Raw genomic sequence first — 20,636 nt, 5'->3', positions numbered from 1 at the left:
TACTTACATTGCAATTGTTCTTCCACCACTTTTTTCTCTTATTCAGGATTCCACATCCAAGTCCAAATACTGCATCGAGCTGCATCTCTTTCTTTCATAACTGGAGGCTTTGGCTGGACACTGTGGCCACAAAGATCTACTTGGATTTTGTAGAGCCAAATCCTCTTTCTTTCTTTCTTTCCACTTCCTCCCTCCTCTCTTTACCAACACAAAGTTATCCAGTCCCATCCAACTCTGACTCTTTTGGAACTGATAACTCCTCTGCTGTGCACAGAATGACTCAGAAGTGTGGTTTGTCTTTTTACAGAGAACTGTGAAGGCACCTTTGCTTTTAATGTCAGACTGGGAGGCTACTCCAGCTATCCCTCTCTGCTTTACAAGTGCAGATAACACAGCCTAACAGCACAGGCCTGTTAACCTTTTGGGAGCAATCACACCTTTTCTCCCTGGCAATCAGACAAAGAGAAAAAGCAAAAAGCATCTAAAGGAGAGTGGGGAGAGGGATGGCCTTGCTGAGCTAGGGAGGGACAATCCACACGCTGTGTAATATTTCTGTGACAAGTGTGAATGCATTTTAAATGTCGGCTGTTGTAGCAGAACCCACTGTCCACACACAGAAGCAACCAATATTTTTGATTTGCTAACACAAAAACACCTCCCTTCCCCTCTTGCCCTTCTGAGCAGCAGCTGCCTGGAGTGCATATGAGGGGGAGAGAGGTGCTGCAGTCTGGCTTGCTTAGGATTCAAGTAGAGAAGAGAGCATTCTGAATTCATGGTAGGCTGCTCTGGGGGAGGAGGTATGAATGTCCTTCCCTCTGGGACAACAGGATTAACATTTGTGTGTGTTCTGAGGTGGATCTACCAGTACAAGCCCTTACCACCAGCTAGCATGGAGTGGCATCTGCACTGTGCAGTGTTGTGACCTACTCCTCTGGATGTGGGTTTGAAAATGAATGTGTACATTTATGTATATGTGCCTATATGTGTGCACAAATCACACAGGTAAATGTCCTTGCACTATTAAAATTAACTATTGTTTTGCCTCTGTGATTTTCTGGTTTTATCTTTTTGGAAACCCCAGCTAATTGAAACAATACCCAAGTATTTATGTTGTAGGTAGTCCTTTTCAAACTCACAGCTTCAAGAATGTTTACAGAAGTTAGAATGTGCTAGTGCTTGGTTCTCATCCACTTTTTAAATATAATTTTTTCCCTGAAAACAAAATATACAGAACATTTATATACACATATACAGCCTGGACAGCAACAGTGGGGCCTGCTCCCAAGTCATTTCTTTGACATTTAGCTCTGAAAAACCATCTTTAGCAATTTCCGAGGACCATGTGGTAGCCAGGGCCATATCCAAACCATCTGAGTTTGGACTGCCCTGTTTTCAGTCAGCACTTTGACTGTTAATTCACTCCAGATGCCAACACTTCTCATCTGGAAGGATCTAATGCACCTTGTCAGCATGCAAGTCCCTCACAAAAGAAAACCATGCAGGCTCCCCCTAGGTGACCTTTAAAGATGAGTTATGAAAGATGACTGAAACAATATTTGAAACACTGTCTTACTCATAGTATTTACCAAATGCTGCATGGAAACGGTGCATTTCATGTCATAATAGTCCAATGAAAACTATGAAGAACACTAGAAGGTGAATTAGCCTTTTCAAAAATGAATCTGATACTGACATGCTGTACTTCTGTGCTTACAATGCATTATCAAGATTTCCTGATGTTGCCAAGGAAAAACTTTATTTTAAACAGTCATACAGAGGATGAAAGTGCGTGGAATTCCCAGGATGGAACAATATGGCCTTGTTGGCTTTTGGCTTTTCATCTTTAGTGATGAGCACCTGAGAAATTTGGGGTCAGACCCACAAAGGCTTATCTTCATGTATAACTCATGCCTGCAGATCATTGCAGAATTTGGCCCCTGACACAGTTGTTTCAGCACAGGATCTGTACTGTAAAGCCCAGGATGTGAACCTGTCCTTGCTGCCGTCAGTGGAACGTTCCCTGGGAGAAAAGTTAGTTTATGTGAGCCAGCAGAGTTGGCCTGCAAGGGCTAAAATAGCAAATTAGCGGCTCAGATGTTGTGAACTTTAAAACAGTGCCTTTCTCTAACTTCAGAAGGGAGAAAATAAAGATTCTTTGAATAACAGCTTTATGCTATTTTTCATTATTGTGTTATTTACTGTGGTATCATCCCGAGGCCCAAATGAGGTTCCCATTCAAGGTTTCTTGATACCACACTAAGCAAATGATCACTGCTTGGATTCTAACCATCTTTTGTATTTTTATATAGAGCTTTAACTTCGAAACCTTGAAGCAGCATAGGCTTGATTTGGAACACTGCCACACTCAGTGGCATTGAATCCTAACACCAGTTCCAGCCCTGGTTTGGGCAGGAGTGATACTTAAATCACCCATCTTCTGTTTGGTGTCACCCTCCACACCAAGAGAAGTACTTGAAGTTTATACTGTGACAGAAGTCATGATTTTAAACAGAGTTTTTTATGAGACAGGAGTGCTAGAGCAGGAAGGCTTGAAGATATTTTTTTAAAAAGTGTCTACCAACTCGCTAAAATATAAGATTGGTTTTACTTTATATTTACTGCAAAAAGAGCCATACAACATTAAGCAGATGATGATGAGGCTGTTGGGACACAAGCATTTGGTAGCTGCAATCTGGCACTAGAATGGGATGACAGAATCATTGATCAGGATTTGATTTTAATTTCTTGTCCTAATTTGCATTTCCTATTACTGTTTGCTCTATTTCAGCCCTGTGGGTTTGGGATCTGACCAAAAGCCAGTTGAAAGCTCAAACCACTAAAAGCCCAGCATTTCCCTCTTTCCTTCAAAATATCGAACAAAAATAAACACCCTCCACCCTGGTCCTTCCACTCACACATTTATCCACTGGAAAATGTCTGCTCCTCACGAAATAGGCATGAGTAACACAGAATTGTTTGTGTCATATTTAGAGGAGACTCTGGCCATTGCTTTTCCTTTGGTCACCCACAACAATGAAATGGGTGAGGGTGATAGTGTGTCACTCTCAGAAAGAGAAGCACAGAACAAAAGGAGTAGCTGAAGCCTGAGTTCCTCACAGGAATGGCTTTGAATCTTTGTGTATGTGTGGGAAGAGCTTCCTTGATACCATCTGCTTGAAAAGAAAAAGAAAAAACAAATGAAGAATAGGGAACAGAACAGCTTGTTGCCCTTGTACTCTCAAGGTTTACTGAAATGGAGGAATCAGCAATAGTACAGGACCATAAGAAGGAAACAAACAGATGAACTTGTGGTCCACAATTTCTCTATTCTGTAATTATTTTATGAAAAAATAACAACAGCCTACCTAGCCATAAGGAGGTTTTTTTTGGTGTCTGGAACAGAATTAGTCCCAATGGGATGGTGAAGCCTAGTTTTACACAGCCATGTAATGAGACATCCCAGTATGAGAAATTGGCACAAGCTGACAGGGCATCTTCATTTCTGTTTGAAATTGTTGAACTTACAGTTCTTATCTGTTAAGGTGAAGAAAGCCGACTATGGCTTTTCTTATATTCCTGCTGGATCTGAGAAGTACATCTGTGATCATTCCTTTCCACGTGCAGGGCCTGTGCAGAAAGAGCACTCCACCTGCTCGAAAATTCAAAACATGTAGTTCCACACAAGACTATGAATTAAAATGTGTCAGGGAGACTAGGGTTAAGAAATGACGCTTTACTTTCTCCAGAACATAATTATAGGGAATCAGTTCAGAACATCCAGATTAGGTTATCAAGCAGCCTAATTTAAACACGGTCCCATCCTCAGACAATAAATAATGTACATGTGGTGGGCATGACTCATCACTCTTGCAATAGTGTCTGGAGCTCCCTACTTTGCATGATTTATGCATTAAAATGTAAATGAAAAATATTTTTTTCTTATAATCTGAATTCATGAGAGAAGTCATTTATAGACATTACTTCGATTAGCTTAGAACTTCTCTGAGGTCATAACCAACTGTCGGGCTCTGGAGGTGTGATGCCAAAGGAAGGAGGGGGAGAAGGGGAAGCTTTAGCCATTTTTTGAGGGTTGAGCCCTCAAATCAGCGTCCATCCTCCTCTTCCCATCTCGGAGTTGCTTTAGTCTTTGTCTTGGAGCCGCAGGTCTGCTCTTGCGGCAGCGAGGGGCAGCCGGGTGCGCAGGTGAGCTCGAGAATGGCACTGAGGCGCCAGGAGGGCTCGCATCGCGCTGCCTGTCCGTGTGGCCGCTGGCGTCACGCCGTATAAAAACCAGGCTCCCACTGCTCTAAAGACGTGCGCTTCCTCCAGGCTCCAAACTCCAGCTGCACGGCCAGCCCCTGCCCAGCCCGGGCTGGGCTAGTCTCTCGTGAGACGTGTGACTCAAAACTCTGGGGCTGTTTTCAGGCGGCGGCCGGGGTTCTCCCGGTGCTCCCTCCGTCCCTTCCGCCGGCACCTGTGCGCGCACCGCCTTCCCGGGCCGGGCAGGGCTCTCCCGTAAGGAATTTTCCTAAGAAACCCCACAGCAGGTGGGCGTTCGGCCGCGGCTCCCCGGGCAAGCCCTGCCGGAGGCACCGGAGGACGCGGCGCCCGCTCTGATCCCTCCGATTAAACCGTGCCTAGAGGGGATTGCTTCTTAACAGGCTGCCGGATGCTCGCAGAGTAATTTAAAATCACCGAATCTCTGTTTATTAATATAATGCTCTTAAAACTGAAAGTACACTTAATCCCCGGTGCCCTCGTAAACGACTGGGAGGGGAGGGCGGCGTGCGGGAAGGGGGAAGAAGAAGAAAGGAAGAGGGAAGCGGGCCCGGGTCGTAGCCGGGCAGGGACCAGCGCCGGGCTGGCAGCCCTGGGGAAGCCACCGCACTGTCGCCTCCTGGCCCGGCCTGCCCGGGGGAAGCCGATCCTTGTGCACCGCAGAGCGGCACCGCACGGCTCCGCTCCGCTCCGGCCGCACCCCGCCCTGCCAGCGCCCCCTCCCTCATCCATCCTTCCCCCCAGCCCGGGGGGGCGGGCGGTGGCCACCGCAGAGGCGGCAGTGCCGGCAGCGCCCGGGCGGCGCGTCCCTCCCCGGGAGCCCCGCAGCAGGAGCGGCACAGGGGAGAGCAGGGGGTGCGCCCCGCGCCCCCGCTAGGTTTCACCTCCATCGGTGATGCCACCAGCGCTGCGTCCACCCCCATCCCCGCAGGGTGCCGCCGGGGCTTTCCTGAGGTGAGTGGCCACCTCCGGGCGGCTCTGCCTGTCCCCGAGCCGGGACAGGGCTCCGTGCTGCGATGTCCCCGGCCGAGGCGAGCAGCCGGCTCCGTACAGGACAAGAGCGCCGGGGGCCGGCGAAGTTTCCGTGCGGGACAGCGGAAAGTGCACCCGCCCCGGAGCTCCAGCTGCTGTAGGGGACGCGTATGGGAGCAGGGAGGCACCTGGAGAGCCGGCCCAGGTGGAGCGAGAGCAGCTGGTTGGAGCAGGGGCGGGGGAGGAAGAGAGAAGGTGGAGAAGCGGGCGGGGACAGGAGGGGATGGGGGAGCCGTAGAGGGGGGAGATGGGGAAGGAGGTAGCAGCAGCTCCTTCTGTGCATCGGTGCCTCGTCCCCCCGCTCGCCGGCTGAAGCACCGCGCTCTGCTCCCCGAGGTCGGAGGTGCCTCCACCGCCCTGGGCACCGCTGCCGCACGCCGGAGCCGCGTTTCCCTTCGTGGTTTCGCCGTGCAACTGTTGGGAAAAGTGGCTGTGCGCGGGCAGCGACTCAGCGCAAGGTGAGGGTGGTCTGTCCGGGAGGGGTGTGCGGGGCCGGGCGGGGGTCGGTCGCGGATCGCGCTGCTCCGTTCGCTGCCGGAGACCTGCGGGCGCCGTGCCCGGCTCCCGGAGCGGCGCAGAGCACCTGGCCCGGCCCGGGCCGCGTTGTGCTGTGCGGCGGCCGCCGTCGCTCCCCGCGCAGCGCGGTGGCAGCAGCGCTCGGGAAACTTTGTGCGGTCCCCCTTTTGTGCGCAGGGAGCCGCGGCGTGTGCGCGCCGCGCTGCTGCTCGCCCCGATCCAGCGGCTGGCGGCAGGGTGCCTGTGTGTCTGCTTGGGTTCGGAATCAATATTTATTTACAAGGCTCGGGTGTTAATCACTCGTGCCGCGGAGAGCTCGTTAGTGGTGACTTGTTTCCATGACAACGGGACCCCTCGCAGCCTTCGGGGTTATCTATTTGCCCGATTTTCTCTCTCTTCATGTTCGTACTGGTGTTGTGTTTTGTCACCGGGGACGAAAACAAGCAAATAAACCCTGCGTGATCCTGTGGCCCCTGTTTGCTTTTCCTCCAACGCTCAGCGATTTCCCCAGACTTAGTTAACGATACGTGGATGTGATTAATCAAATGTGAGGGTTATACAAGGTTTCTGAGTAGTTGTTCTGCTGCATTACCTCGTTTAGCTATAAAGCTCAAACTAAGACGTGGTCTGACTTGTCTCATGTTCCAAGGACTCCTGAGACGTGTTAGTACTAAAAGCTGTGATGTTACTGATCTTTTTGCTTGTGTGTCATTTGGCCACACAAAACCCTTTGAGGAGCATCGTGTTGCAGTCTCTGCTACAGCTGAGCTGGGAATCCGTGGTGACTTCGTGTGTAACTTTGTCATCGTGCTGTGGTGTGACCTTGACAGGTCTCTTCAACTTCTTCCTACCCCACTCTGCTCAAGAAAAGGAAATGTCACAATGTCACTCACTTGCACCTGTGCTCTGAGCTAATCAAGCAAAACACTTCATCTAAGATGGAGCACTGTTAAAACTGAGTATATGAGTGTATTGTCTTCTGTTACAAGGAGTGAACATATGTTATACATTCCTTTTCCCTAATGGTAGAGGTAAAAATCCCCCTTTTTAACTCCAGCCTTTATTTAACATGACGCAGTCCTGCTGGTCTTCAAAAGATATGTACTGTTATTATCCAGCTGAAAACAGTGATTCTAATGCCATTTTTAACTGCTTTCCTGAGTTAAATTCATCAGTCAGGTAAAAACAAGAGTCTTTAGCTTTCTGAAATTTATAGGAGTAACCACTGTCACAAAGAGTACACATCCAGTGAGAAGATGCAAGAGTAAGGAAAGAAAATGCTGCAAAACTGAATGACAGTTGTAATCACTTGCCTCAGTATTGCAACCTGAGAGGGACTTAAAACCTTTTCTTAGAGAGAATGAGCAAACATACACTTCTAACTTAACTACATGTTAGGTTAAACATGTGAAACTCTTCTCCAAATGTTCATAGTTTTGCAAGAGACAGTTTAATATATGGTGTTATGTTGAGAAGCATCGTGAGTGTGTAAGGAATGTTTTAGAATATTCAGTTCTGAAATACTGCCCGAGAGATGTTCAGTTGTGACTGTTTCAGATTACAGGAGTAGGAAGTTATAATAGTAGGGGAACTTCTGTATGAAGCACACATTCTTTCTTTCTTGAAACACTCCTTCTGAGTGAATAAATTGTTATAAAATAACTGTCTCTTTCATATTGTGAGAAAGAGTCTATCCTCAGCTCAGTCCAGCAAAGTGCTAAAACATATGCGTCATTCCAAATGCATTAGAGTAGGCAAATCACACTTGAAGCTTTTACTGAAATACCCCTAAGGCCTGTGACCTTGACTTTTGTCTTCTGCTTCTTATCAATCCAGTAGCAAGATACCTGTCTGAAAATATTTCTTGTGAGTTGAGGACCATCACCAGCCATGCGTTACTAGTGGAGCAACTTTATGACAATCCCATAAATAGAAAGAAAGAAAAGAAATCTCAGTTGTCATCTTGTCTCCTCTGGATGTCATTGACTTAAATTTCCATGCTGAACAATTAAATTTTTACTACTTAGTGCTGCACAGTCAGTACAAGTAGAGAGAAGGTGATAGAGGTTTTACTCTCTGCTTTACATCCTCAGTAAAGCTCAGTCTTTTGTTATTGGTATTGGTGGTAGTAAGAACAACAGATACTCCAGCTCATTTTTCAGACCCTAGTTGCCGGGGGGGGGGGGGGGGGGGGAATTCTTAGTTTTATTTTTTAAGACTGGTAACAGGCATCAAGAAAGATAATTTGTAACAAGCCCTTATTTTATAGATCTTTTCAGAACAATAATCACTTAAGGTTGTGAGAAGACATCTGAGTATGCAGAGCTGTCACTGGTAAAGAGGTTTTGATTGAGGGGGTGGGGAAAAAAGTACACAGACATGAAGGCTAAGTCTATAAATAGGGATAATGATATTGGTTTGCATTGTGTTTTACTCAACATTATACCAAAGTAACTTGGCTATAATGTACACTGGTTTTCATAAACAAAAATGCTTCTAGTGGTGTTCATATTAAAGATATTCCAAACTGCTCAACCTGCCTATTGCTCAAACTTTGCTGTCATGTGGAAATAGATTTAATATTCTTTGTTTCTCTGGTGCTGGAAGTCCCACACCTGGGATGAATAAGATACTGGCCCAGTATTTAGAGGAGGTGGTTGAGCTCCTTTCTCTGTAACTGATCTACTCTGGACAGGTCCCTTTACCCCTCTATTTTAACTTTTCCCTACCCCCATTAATCATCATCATTCAGTGTTGCTTATTTGGAGTGTGGAGTCTTGCTATGGGCATATATTGTGCCCAGAGAGATCTCTGGGGAAGCAGCAAAGTGTTAGTGCAGCACAACAACAAATGGTAGCCAACATTTTTCCTGTCTCAGTCCTCTGTGCATCTGTGCACCAGTGATCTGAGAGGCAGTGAGATTGCTGGAGATCAGTGTGAAGATGTTGTGGAGGAATAACTTCAGTGCTAGTTCCTTAACATTCGTTTTGCTGAGCATATTTGAAGGAAACAGCTTTCAGAGAAGAAGTTCACAGATCTGTACTCCAAGGACTTGAAAACAAAAGAATGGCTCATCACTGCTTTTCCTGTTTGCTGTCAGGTTGAATGTACTGGTTTTCTGGATGGAAAAATAAGGCAGTTTTGAATTTAAAGTAGGCATATTGGCAGCAAGGGACTCGTGAAGGGCAGAGACCAGCACTGAACATCCAAAGTGAAACATTTTTGGGAATTTTTTTCTATGTTTCTAGGAAAAGGTTGGGCAGGTGAGTTTCCAGGTATTACTTTTGAGCTTATAAAAACATAACTTCATTTGACAGGAGCAAGTAATGGTGTTAGGTATGAGAGATGTTTCTGTTATTCCAGTTGGGAGCTCAATGATGTTCTTCATAAACTACTATAAAGTGTTTGTACTTCAAATGGTGATGTACTTGATTTAGCTATAGGGTTTTTTGTTTAGTCTTCATTTCCAAATCATGTTAATAATCAATACTTCTGATAAATCAGTCTTTTAGATTGAGGCAGAATTGCTTTGTGTGAAAGACTTGCAGATGAAAAACTGAATTCTAAAGTGATCTGTCTTATCTATGGTAGACTTACTTCTGCTTGTCCATCAGCATTTAATGGCCAAACTTAAGATAAAACAACTAATGTATTTTTACATACCAGTGGAAATTTAAAACTCTCCTGTTACTGTCATTTTATTCTTCTAAAAAATGAAACTTCTTAAATGTGAAGATGTAGAAAAGCTCCTTTTTGACCTTTCATTTACTCACCATATTCTTAATGAACTGTATATAATAATTTCAAAACTAGTTAGGCTTTTAAGGCCCAAATTTGAAACAACCCAAAGAAATCTGTGTTTTAAAAAATGCACTCTGCAGGGATACCTCTCCCCCGTCTCTAAGATGCCTGATCACACACATGCAAATTCACATGCTCAAACTCCCAAGTCATTTTGGAAGTTTTGGACCTGGGTGTGTTTCCTACTTGTAAAATAGAGACATCAGCTCAAATTACTTTGACATTCAAGCTCCTCCCAGACCTGTTTTGCTCAGAGTGACTGTGTTCAGCAGCACCTCAGCCATGAGATGCTGCTGCTGCTCTGCCTTTTCCCTTCAGCTCCGGGATGGACTGGCAGCTCCTCCTGGCTGTGCAGGGGGAAGAAGCCAAGGAGTGGATTTGGGGTGTTCTCTGGGGATAGGGCAGGGAGAGGTGCTGCAGCCTACCCGCTTATCCTGCAGCCTCTTGATTTGTAGGCTGACCTTTCCACACCAGTGAAGCTTAGCAGGCCCTCCCAATTTTCTCACTTTATGCCAAGATGTCTGATGTTGCAGACAGGGAGTCTGTTCCTGCTCTATTTGGAGGCAAGGGCAGAATTCTCTCTGATTTCCATAGGAACAAGCTGTATTCCTAAACATACTTCAGTAGCTAGAAAGAGACTTCCTAATAAAGAACCAGACTCCCATAACACGGAACATGAAGCATTGTTCTAAGCTTCAGAGCTCTTGGCAGTAACATGTCTGCAGACCAAGCACTGCAAGCAGCAAATCTCAGGGCATTTCTGGCAGCACTGTGGAGGATTACCCGCTCTCGTTCTGCCCAGAGAAACAACTGAGGCTTCAGCATGTTACTGATAAAATCTTACTTATTCTAATGGATGCCATTTGAGCCCCTCAGGTCATACTAGCAGTGGAACTCTAGGAGCTGTGAGGTGTGATGTAGTAGCTGTTGCACAAAGGATTTGCTACTTCAAGCAGAAAAGGCAGCGCGATTTCAATTTACCTGAAGAAGCAAAATGTCCTCTCCCACACTGATGTGAGACTCTTGGAAGTTACCAAGGAAAACTTCGGAATGCAATTCTGCTGCTCTGAGTTGCTGTACTCTAGCCAGACTGGTTCCTAACTAAAACTTTTTTTTCCTTTTCTTCCTTTGGATGTTATTTTTTTTAAGGTGGAGACATTCCAGCCCTTATTTTACTGACGTTCCTGTGTTGCTGTTTCACAACAGTGAATCCTCTCCAGTTACAGGCTTTTCCTTTAAGAGGGGTTAAAATGAATCACCTAAAGCCTGTTGGAGGCTAGGGTTTCCAAAATGTAACTCACAGATATCTGTGATTCCTTCCTTTCCCAAATCCATGTATTCCATTAATTTTGCCACTAGAAAGGCACTGTTCTGTCCAAATAGAGCTGTCAGGGTTCAAGGAAGTGGTGGGAAGATACAGATTAGAGCTTTTGCCATTTGTGTTGCATTCCCATACGTGAGAGCCTCAGGGCTGCTTCTTCACACAATTTTCAGCTTGTGGTAGTCATTTTCTCTGGTTGTCTCCCATCTTAGACTGGTTTCTTTTTGTGGTGAACCTTTGGGAAAATGCATTTTTTCCTCTGTGGTATCTTAACAGCATCAAGATTTGTTAAATTCTTCTTTACTTACTCCCCTGCCCAATAATTATTACAGTTTTTAAATTAAAAAAAGACCTTTGTCTTGTAAAGCATGTAGCTTACATGCTTTCCCCTTACGTCACTTTTCAGGTAATTACTATTTTAATGTGTGAAATGTAGACAAAATTCTAGAGAGAGAAACTTTTCCAAGGAAATTACATCTACTTCAGACACATTATCCTGAATGGCAAATATAAATGTTCAATATGCATTAAGATCCAGAGTTAAGTTTGGGTTCTTTGTTCATGTCTTGTTTTTTTCAGTATGACCATTGCATATCATTGGACAGAAAGCTGCCAAGATGATAGACCAAGCTTCCTATCCTCAAGATACAAAACATTTCTATTTCTAAGGGTACAAATATCCCAAAATGCAGACCTGGAACACAAGACTGCTCGAATGATTTACTTGAAAGCTGTAGCCCAAAATTTCACGGTCCTGAAGAACTTTTTATCCCAAAGGAGGGAGATGTCAAGCATGTGTGAACGGAAATGAATGGGAACTGAACAGCATCTTCACAGGATAGGTTTAATTTCTATTTTGTGGTGAGAAAAAGACATTCATTCTTGTAACATTCATACTGTCAATTGAATTCCCCTTATAGATTAGTGGTGAAGGAGCCCTGACCTGAATAAAACACTGGTTCAGTATCTGGCTTTTTGGGAGACAGTATCACTGACAGGGCTGAAATGTGAAAGTCATGGCAGAAATCAGTGAGTGGTTGTTCTCAGGACTGAAACCATTTTTAAGAGGCAAGTTCAGTATAATGCTCATTATCCCTTTCAACTGTGTGGAGTTTTAAGAGTAATTCATTGTGATCCTTCTGTAAAGTGTTGTGATGTGGCAACATTTTGTTGATTAAGATATTGCTGGAAATTAATTTTTAGAAATACTGTTGGCAGGGATTTAGAAACCTGGACTCCAGCCAGAAAGTGAACAATCACTGGAGCCAGCTATGCAAGGAGATTCTATACACGAGTTGGAGATTTGTTAATTATTACTTTGTGTTGGAGCCCCTCTCATCCCTGTTTGGGCAACTCTGTGAATTCCTGTGGGAAACCTTACACTTTTGTGTAAGGGGCTGGCAGAGGGACTGCTCTAGTGCAGGGACATTGGCCAGGGCCGTGGCACTGAGCCATGTCCTGTCCCGCAGCCCCTGAAGGGCAGGTGGCAAATGGAAAGGGTCCCATGGCCTTGCTGCTGTTCTGCTTCTACCCTGTGGTTTTTGACAGGCAGCTCTGCTGCTGGAAGAGCAGCAGGGTGCACAAATCACTGTGCTCACCTCTGCTTCAAAGATCAGGACCTGTCACTCTGCTTCCCATTTCCCTTCTTCCTTCTCACTGTCATCTCCCAACTAGGGTCGGTCAGGAGCTCCCTTGAAACTCCAGAGTGTTTTCCTCAGAAACAAATTTTACATAAGAAACCAGCTCACATCATGCATTGCTGGTGATAATTGCTTTTTAGGAGCCTCATACATAGAACTATATTGATAAATTACAACCTTGTCTTGCAACAATTCACCTTTATTTCAGAGTAGAAGGGCACAAATGAAGAATTACTGAACAGGGCTCGAATATTTCTTTAATATGAAATAACTCCTTCAAGACAGGTATTCTACTTTTGCAAGTCTGTGGACAAATTCCTATTTATTTGAATGGGAGCAGGGTCAAGCCCCATGTGCCTGAGGGCTGCTATTGTGAAAGAAAACCCTTGCTGAGTCCCCTCTGCAGGAATCGGGATGCAGTAAGCTTAATATAACAATGAGAAATTAATGAGGAAGGGAATTGGCAGCAATGGTACTACTTTTGCCTTTCTGCTCTTTATCATCAGGACCATGATCTCATTGCAGCCAGAGAGACATGGTGGGAATAGAGTCATGGATGGCTGCACTCCTTCTAGGAAAGCCAGGGCAGCAAGGCAAGGTGGCCAAGCTGCTGTTTATGTGAGAGAGCAACTGGAATGTGTTGAGCTCTGCTAAGGGTGAAGAACGAGTCAAGAGCTTATGGGTGTGTGAGGGTAACAGAGCACTGGAGCTGGCTTCACAGAGAGGCTGTGCAGTCTCCTTTTCTGGAGAGATTCAAAACCCACCTGGATGCAATTCTGGGGAACTTGCTTCAGGTGACCCTTGAACAGGGGGATTGGGCTGGATGACCTCCAGAGGTCCCTGCCAGCCCCATCCATTCCCTGTTTCTGTGATTAGATTTCCACACTTTTGTGTCATGCAGTCCATTAATTCAGTCTTTGTTAGACAGTCTCTCCTTTCTCATAGTATATTAATAGCAGGGAAAATTCTATCCATCATTAGTCACTTGAGCCCTAAGGCTGGAATCTGAAGTTTGCTGCTGGGTTGTTTTTAGTTTTTTTTTCTAGAATCTATTGAACATGAGAGAAATAAATATGGATCTACATGCACACATAGCTCTCCTTAAAATTAATTTGTGTTACATGTGTTCATTTTGTGCTTTTCTATTGGTCTGCTCTCTCTGTGATGAGAGCTGCAACAAGGCTAATGCTTATGGCAAATTTTGGTTCAGTTTTTAACCTTTATTACTATTCCCTAACTCCACCTAGCTTGTCCCTAAACCTTCTGAGTTTGGACTGCAGCAGGAAATTTTCAGTCATGTGAACATAAGTTCACGTGACTGAGAACTCTTAATCATGCAATTAATTACTTTGTGTTGAACATCAGTAACATTGCTCCAAACTTACTGCAGTGATGGAAATAAAGTACAGAATAAACACGTTCACAAGGCTTCACAGTTTGAAACATTTAAGACATTATTTTTCTCTTTTGATCACTGAAATATAAACCAATAGTCTTAAACCAATGATAATTATAGGCCAGCCTTAAAGCCTCAAGCCAGAGCTCCCACCATGGTTTTCTGAAGCGCCCTGTACTGTGCATGCGTCACAGAAAGCCCCAGTCACAGTTCTTGGTGCCAACTGCTTTTCAAGGAAAGATAAAAGAGGAGCAATATTCTCAAGGAAGTCAACACTTTTCTTAAGCAGGATGTGTTTATGTTACTGTCTTTTTTGATAATTAGGCTCAGAAAGCAAGGATTGTTTTTGCTACCTCCTGCATATTATAACAAACAATTAAAAACCCTGTGTAAAATAAATAATGTAAATGAAACTGTAGTGCGATCACTCATCATGATCAAAGCTAAAATTTCTCTTTTATTTCTGAATTTGCTCTGCCTTCCCTGTTGTGTTGTCAGCCCTTTATCCTTTTTTTGGGTGGGCTTAGGCAGACAGATGGAAATCTTGTAATTTGCTATAGTTGCCACAGTTGGGATTGACTGTGTTTTGCAGTTTACTGCTGGCATGGGCTGGCTGCCCAGTAGCTGCCAGCAAACTTCCAAAATGAGCCAGGCTTCTACCTCAAAAGTATTTGTTGGGGTCTTCTTCCTCTTTGTGTCTTCCATATGGAGTGGTGCTGGGGCTGGTAGCAATGGTTTTGTTTCAGGCAGTACTGATCGGATCTTGGAAAATCATTTTCCTGTTTCATGAACCTAATTCTCCTTTCCCTTGCTTTTTCCTTTCCTTTTCCTTTCTGCCTGCTATGAAGTAAATGTTCTGATGTTTTAGTTTCAAGCATCAAAACCAAACAAATGTTTATCCCACTTCAACATTAATTTCTTTTCTATTTTTCTTTCTATTCAGCTGCCATAACAACAAAAAGTGCCTGTCAGTTGCATGGCCCTTATGGAGAATTGTATCTGGCACAGAGTGGCCCTCCACAAGAACATGTTTTTTTCCTGTGAATTGCGATGCTGAGCACATGATATGATCAGCTTGTTTCCAGAGCTATCGTCATTGCAAGCCCTCAGAAGTCCTGTCCTCTTGCACAAGAGTGTTTTCCATGATTGAACAGCCAGAGACTTAGAGTTTGAAGAGTTTAGGAAAAAACACTAAAAACCCCCCGAAGCTTTGCTTAAGGGAGTAGATTACCTATGTCCTTTCCTTGAAAATAAAGCTAAGACATGGTCCTCAAGGAATTTGTTATCTTCAGTTCTTAAGCCCATAATGGCTCTGCTATCACAGAATCACAAATTTTTTAATCCTCTTTCAGTAAGTGTAAAAAGTATTTTGTGATAAATACCTCTTGGGTTGTAAGGTGGAATTATCTTGCATGTTGTTTCTGTATCCAAGCAGTGCAATCCATCAGAATGATGGTTTTATTCATTTGGGGGAGCAGGAAGAAGGTTGTAATCAAAATTAATTTGTTTAGCTATGAGTAGCAAAGCAGACCCAGTAAAGCAAGCTGTGTGTTCTGCTGCTAACAAGTGTAATGATATACCAAAAACAAACACAGTGACCCAGCAAGCGTTCATAGCAAGAACTCAAAAATTCAGAGCCTGAATTTTGAAGTACCAAGTGATGATGGATGCAATGGAAATTAATTGGGACGGCAGTTTCTCTGGCCTTCCTTCTTCCCCCGTGAAGGGGATCCGTAATTTCCAACAGGGCTAAGCAGAAAGGCCAATGCTTTAAAATACATAAACCGGCGCCTAAACCTGAAATTTGTTCTGTCACAAAAGTGAATGATCTTTGCAACAGTAATGATATGAGTGGTTAGGAGCAGTTCTGGCACATAAGGAGGATGAAATAATGTCTGAGGAACATATTGCTTTAAGAGAGAAGTAGCAAACTGCCACTTAAAATTTTAAAAATAAATTCTTCTGCATGGTCTGGCTTTTTAAATGGTGTGCTGCGGCAGCTTTTGGTCAAAACAGAAGATCACTAGAACACAAACCCTTCATTGTTTTGCACCATATAAAGTGCAATACAACAGAAGTAAAGCCATCAAAACACAAGTGATCAGCAGGATGGGGTAAGGCATAAATACAACATTAGAGTGTTTAAAAAAAAAAAAAAAGGTGAGATCTCATTCCTGTTTCATTGTGACAGCCAAAGGGAATAGCTGCTTTCCTAGAAACAATTTAAAGACCAGTGTGACTCTTGGATTGGGCAGATGACACAGGAGAAAGGTGTAAGAGTGGATGTTTGGGTCAGGTTAAGCATTATTCTCACTTGTTGATATTTGCTGGGCTAGGTATTTTTTTATCTAAGTATAGGGAAATTGTGTTTCTCCATATATACCCTCTCAGCTTCTGGCTGGCTGCATCACAGGTACATTCTGTCTGGCAGCAGAGTCACAGTTTTGTGTTCAATAGCTGTTGGTGGGAGTTTCTATCCATAGAATTTGTCTAATTGTTCTTGAATGATAAGTAAGCTTCTGTTATAAACAGAAATCCAGGTAAACTGCATGCTGTGTGGGAAAACCACCTTCTTTTGTTGTTTTTCAAAGTGCTATCTGGTAATTCTTGTATTATGAGAAGTGATGCAGGAGTGCTGTCTATTCAGTTTGTCAGTGCTTCTTGTAAATTTTTGTAGACTTTTATCAAATTCCTTCCCAGCTGAATCTTCCCAGTCTGTTCAAATGCTTTGCATACAGAAAACATTTTACACCTCTTACTGTCCTTGTCATTTCTGATCCCTTTCCAGCTCTAGAGATGTAGAAAAATCATACCATGATATAATGAGCTTTTCTTTCCCCCCCCCCTTTTTTTTTTCTCATCAGCTTCTGAAATTCTGCTACTGAGTACTAAATCACTACCTGCATAGAATTGATGTGCATTATTTCAATATAGTTTTCCTTTCTCTCTAAGATGCAGTAGCCTGCCCGGTGCTGAGGGAAAGGGATTTCCTCCCTGCATTACTTTGCATTTACTGGCATGAATTTCATTTACCATTTTATCCCCCAGTTCCTCAGTGAGTGATAGATCCTACTAAAAATTTCTGGGTGAAGGCAAAGAAGTGTTCTCCAAGCTGTGGATGCTTTGAGGAGGGAGTCAGCTCAGTGTAAGGGAAAGTGTGTCTTGGGACTTGCTGTAGTTTTGAGGAATTGGAACTCCTAAATTCTCTGAAATAAATTTGGTGAAGAAATTCTGTTAAGCCTGTGCATTTCTTTGCCTTCTGGCATAGAGTCCTTGAAGGGCTGAATGGGCAAAGCTTGTGAGAGGAGTAGTAACAGTGGGAATGTGGAAGCTCTGCCTTACTAGTTTTCAGCATCAAGGGCAGCAGTGGCACAGGAAAAGAGACCTGGAATCACAAAAAAGAGATTGAGGTTGGTCTTCACTAGAAATCCATTAACTCAGAAACAGCATCTTGATGGCAGGATGACACCGTGGTACTTGATCCGCTGACAGCAGAGACACGCATGGTTGGCTTTTCTCAGGTGGCAGCACTAAAGCTCTTTTCCACCATGGCTTTGGGCTGTGTTTCTTGTGCACATTTAAAGTTCCTGTGACAGAAAGGGCTTTTGGTTTTTGCTCCCTGTGCAGTGTTTTGGTCAGCAGTAGGAATTGGGTTCCTTGGTGCTGAGAGAAGGGACCTTCAATGTGATCAAATTCCCAGTGTTCATTCAGACTGCTTTAAAACTATGTGTTCTCAGGGGTGCAGTAGTTGGGTTCCTGATATAAAGTAGTTTTCAGATGTGTCTCCTCACCAAACAAGAAGAAAAACCTCTGAGGCTATCAAATTGTCCTTCTTCTATAAACCATAAGTTTTGTCCATGTGGACACTAACCATGTTTTCAGTGAGTCACCAGATACTGAGGGATTTTCCCTCCTAGTGTCCTTACTGTGGCTAGAGGCAGGGTAATCACCTCTTTGGGAAGGAAAGTTTCAATTACGGGTGTTGCAAAAGAGTTTGGTTTGTTGCGGAGTCACAGAGTGTGCTTAACCATTGTACTTAAAAGGACTGCTCTCCAGGTAGGCCTCATGTGAGTTTATCTCGAGGAGACAGAACCATCACTGAGCATTATAAACAACAAACAGTAGCAACTCAGATCAGATATGGAAGGAAATTGAGGTTTTTTTGCAACAGCCCTTTGTTGTAACATCTTTGTGGTCATCTGAACAGTTCGGGGTGCCTCCATTTGCAAATGTGGTATTAATGTTGGTTTTATTTTTAGGGAATTTACCTTATTTCTTTGATTTACTCTGTAAATTCTAGTTCTTCCTGGAGTTGTTCAGACTCATGTTTAGTCATGCTATTTCTTTTAGGTTAAGACATAAGCTTTACTAGTATTAACCTTTTATATCATCAAAATATCTATGCTTTTTCTTTATTTGCCTTCTTTGCTGGGAAAGTAATCTACAGAATACATTTGCTTAATGGGTACCATAAAGGTATTCTGAGCTTCCAACCAACAGCTTTATACATAACTTTGTGCTGTCTTAAGATACAGGGAATATTTGGAGTCATTTATCTCTCCAGGTTTTTCCCCCTCATTCTCTTTTTACATATTTGATTGGTTCATTTCAGCCAGTATTTAAGTTCTTCCTCCTTTTGTGCTGTAGGGGCATTCACTCTCTGCTTGTAACAGGTTGTTCCAACACCTATATGACAGAAGAACTTTGGTCTGTGTCTTAAGGCACAGACTTCTGAGTGCTTGAAGTCTTGAGATCTGTTCTGTTATCACGTAAATATTGTCCTTGGAGCCTGGGTTAGCAATTTGATGTATGCAGGAGTGTCCTGGCTAGTGAGCAGCTAGTTAATCCTCCATTATGTGCTACACCTTGCTCATTTCATTTACTGCAGCATTTTATTCTGTATTCTGCCATGGCAAAAGCAAAGTGCTCTTGAACCTCAGTTTAACTTCTTTCTTTTCCTTTAAGTTTGGAGGTCACGATTTGGCTAACCATGCTGACTTGGGTATGCCAAACACAAATGTATTAAGCAGCCTGTTTAATTTCAGGCTGATAGCCTTGCTTATCTTCTCCTAAAACCTTGTACGTAACTCTGAAGTAGAAGACTTTTAAATTAATTCTCCTCCTGACATGGTTCTCAGTGATGTTATGCAAGCTCTGGTTCTCACGTGCTCTTGTTAAGCGCTGTAATCCTCTTGTACTCCCTGCATCTGTCCTTCACATGGCAGGAAGTTATTGTGCTCCCAGTTCTCCAGAGGTCCACAGGCAACTTTCAGCATCAGAATTCTTCTGCTGGTAATAGTCTGGGCTCTTTGCAGTTTGCGTAGTTGCTGTCCACTGTGTATAGTTGGATTTTCTTCACTTGGCACATCCTCATTTCCTCAAGAAAGTTCAAGGCTGCATCTTCCAGTGGTCTTGCTGTGTTTCCCTGGTCTCTTGTCACTGCAGTATTCCTTACTTATCTGTAATGATGAGGCCAACCCTCTCTGTCACATTTGACTAAAAGACAATCAACTGCTGCCAGAAATAAGGTTTCCTAAGGCTGTCTCACCTTTGGCTGGTGCCCAGTGCTAGTAGATAGGACATGACTCTGACTCTTTGGACTTGATGTATTCATACGCAAGGGAGTTCTCTCCACCCAGGGGAGTCAGCAGTACCTCCTTGGTCTTCTAAATGGAGATGTTCATATTGATTTGCATGTGGAAAGCCCCTCTCCACTGAACTGAGAATAGATACAGATCTGTGTGCTGCAGAATGTTTCTAAAGATAGGTGAGAGGTGTCCCAGGAATGTCTGAGTATCTGCCAGGGGAATTCTGCTTAGGGACCCTTAACTCACCCCTCTTCTACAAGAGGCATTGAGTGGGCAGCAGATTCCTTGTCCTGGTGCAATTTTGGTGTGGTTTGGATAGTTTTGTTTCTCTTCCTAGAATACCATTCTGTGCTTGATTTTGAAAGCAAAGCACAGGGTGCAGCAGTCTGTCCCCCAGAGCTGGGCCCTTCAGAGGGCTGTGTCTACACATGGGAAACAAGAGTGACCACACATGATCAGTCCATCAGCATGGGCCAGTAGGCAGCTCCTGCTTTAGGTAATGTGAGCTTATCCAGAAGTTTTGTTCCCACCATCCCTCTCTTATTAGTGTCAATTATTGGATAAATACTCATCCCATCCTTTGATGAAGTTGATCTTGGACAAGGAAAGAAAATGAAACAACAGAGCTCTAGTACCCAGAAAACCTGAGCCTTGTGTATTCATTATGGCCTGACAGTAGCAAGGCTGACATTTCAAATAAGGCCCTTCGCAGGTATGTGCAGCATTGTTTAACTCTTCAATTTCAAACATTAAATTTTTGATACATTGATTGGTCATGGTTGTTTAACCTTTGAATTCTCTGGAGATGAGAGACTGGGGGGAGAGGATATGTACACCATGGCAGTGTCCAAAAACACCTGCCCCATACCTGGTAGTCCAGTTGCCAGTAGTAAGTGCTAATGTTTTTTAACTAAGTACTTTTTCCTAAACATGTGTAAGAAATGCTCTTTTATTACTCAAAGGCAGATCCTTGTTCAGTTGTACTCTAGCCTGTGTTTTGCATAAATTTGCTTCCTGTGTGCAGCATCCTTTTCATTTCTGCACCCTTCTCGTTGCTAAGCGGC

General features: G+C 43.8%; 1 protein-coding gene across 5 annotated transcripts in view; it reads left to right on the top strand.

The window, feature by feature from the left end:
- Positions 1-5,149: 5,149 nt before the first annotated feature.
- The window catches only part of SHISAL1 (shisa like 1), a 70,873-nt gene continuing 55,386 nt past the window's right edge, over positions 5,150-20,636 (top strand). For 4 of the 5 annotated variants that reach the window (XM_039571145.1, XM_039571142.1, XM_039571143.1 and 1 more), the window contains exon 1: positions 5,557-5,768. The gene's annotated coding sequence lies outside the window, so the exon portion shown is untranslated. Of the gene's footprint in view, positions 5,233-5,556; positions 5,769-20,636 lie in introns of those variants that run through there. The other variant, XM_039571141.1, reaches the window with a different exon arrangement.

The sequence above is a fragment of the Corvus cornix genome, chromosome 1A (assembly GCF_000738735.6).
Source record: "Corvus cornix cornix isolate S_Up_H32 chromosome 1A, ASM73873v5, whole genome shotgun sequence".
NCBI classification, from domain to species: domain Eukaryota; kingdom Metazoa; phylum Chordata; class Aves; order Passeriformes; family Corvidae; genus Corvus; species Corvus cornix.
This window is presented reverse-complemented; position numbering and strand designations above follow the sequence as displayed.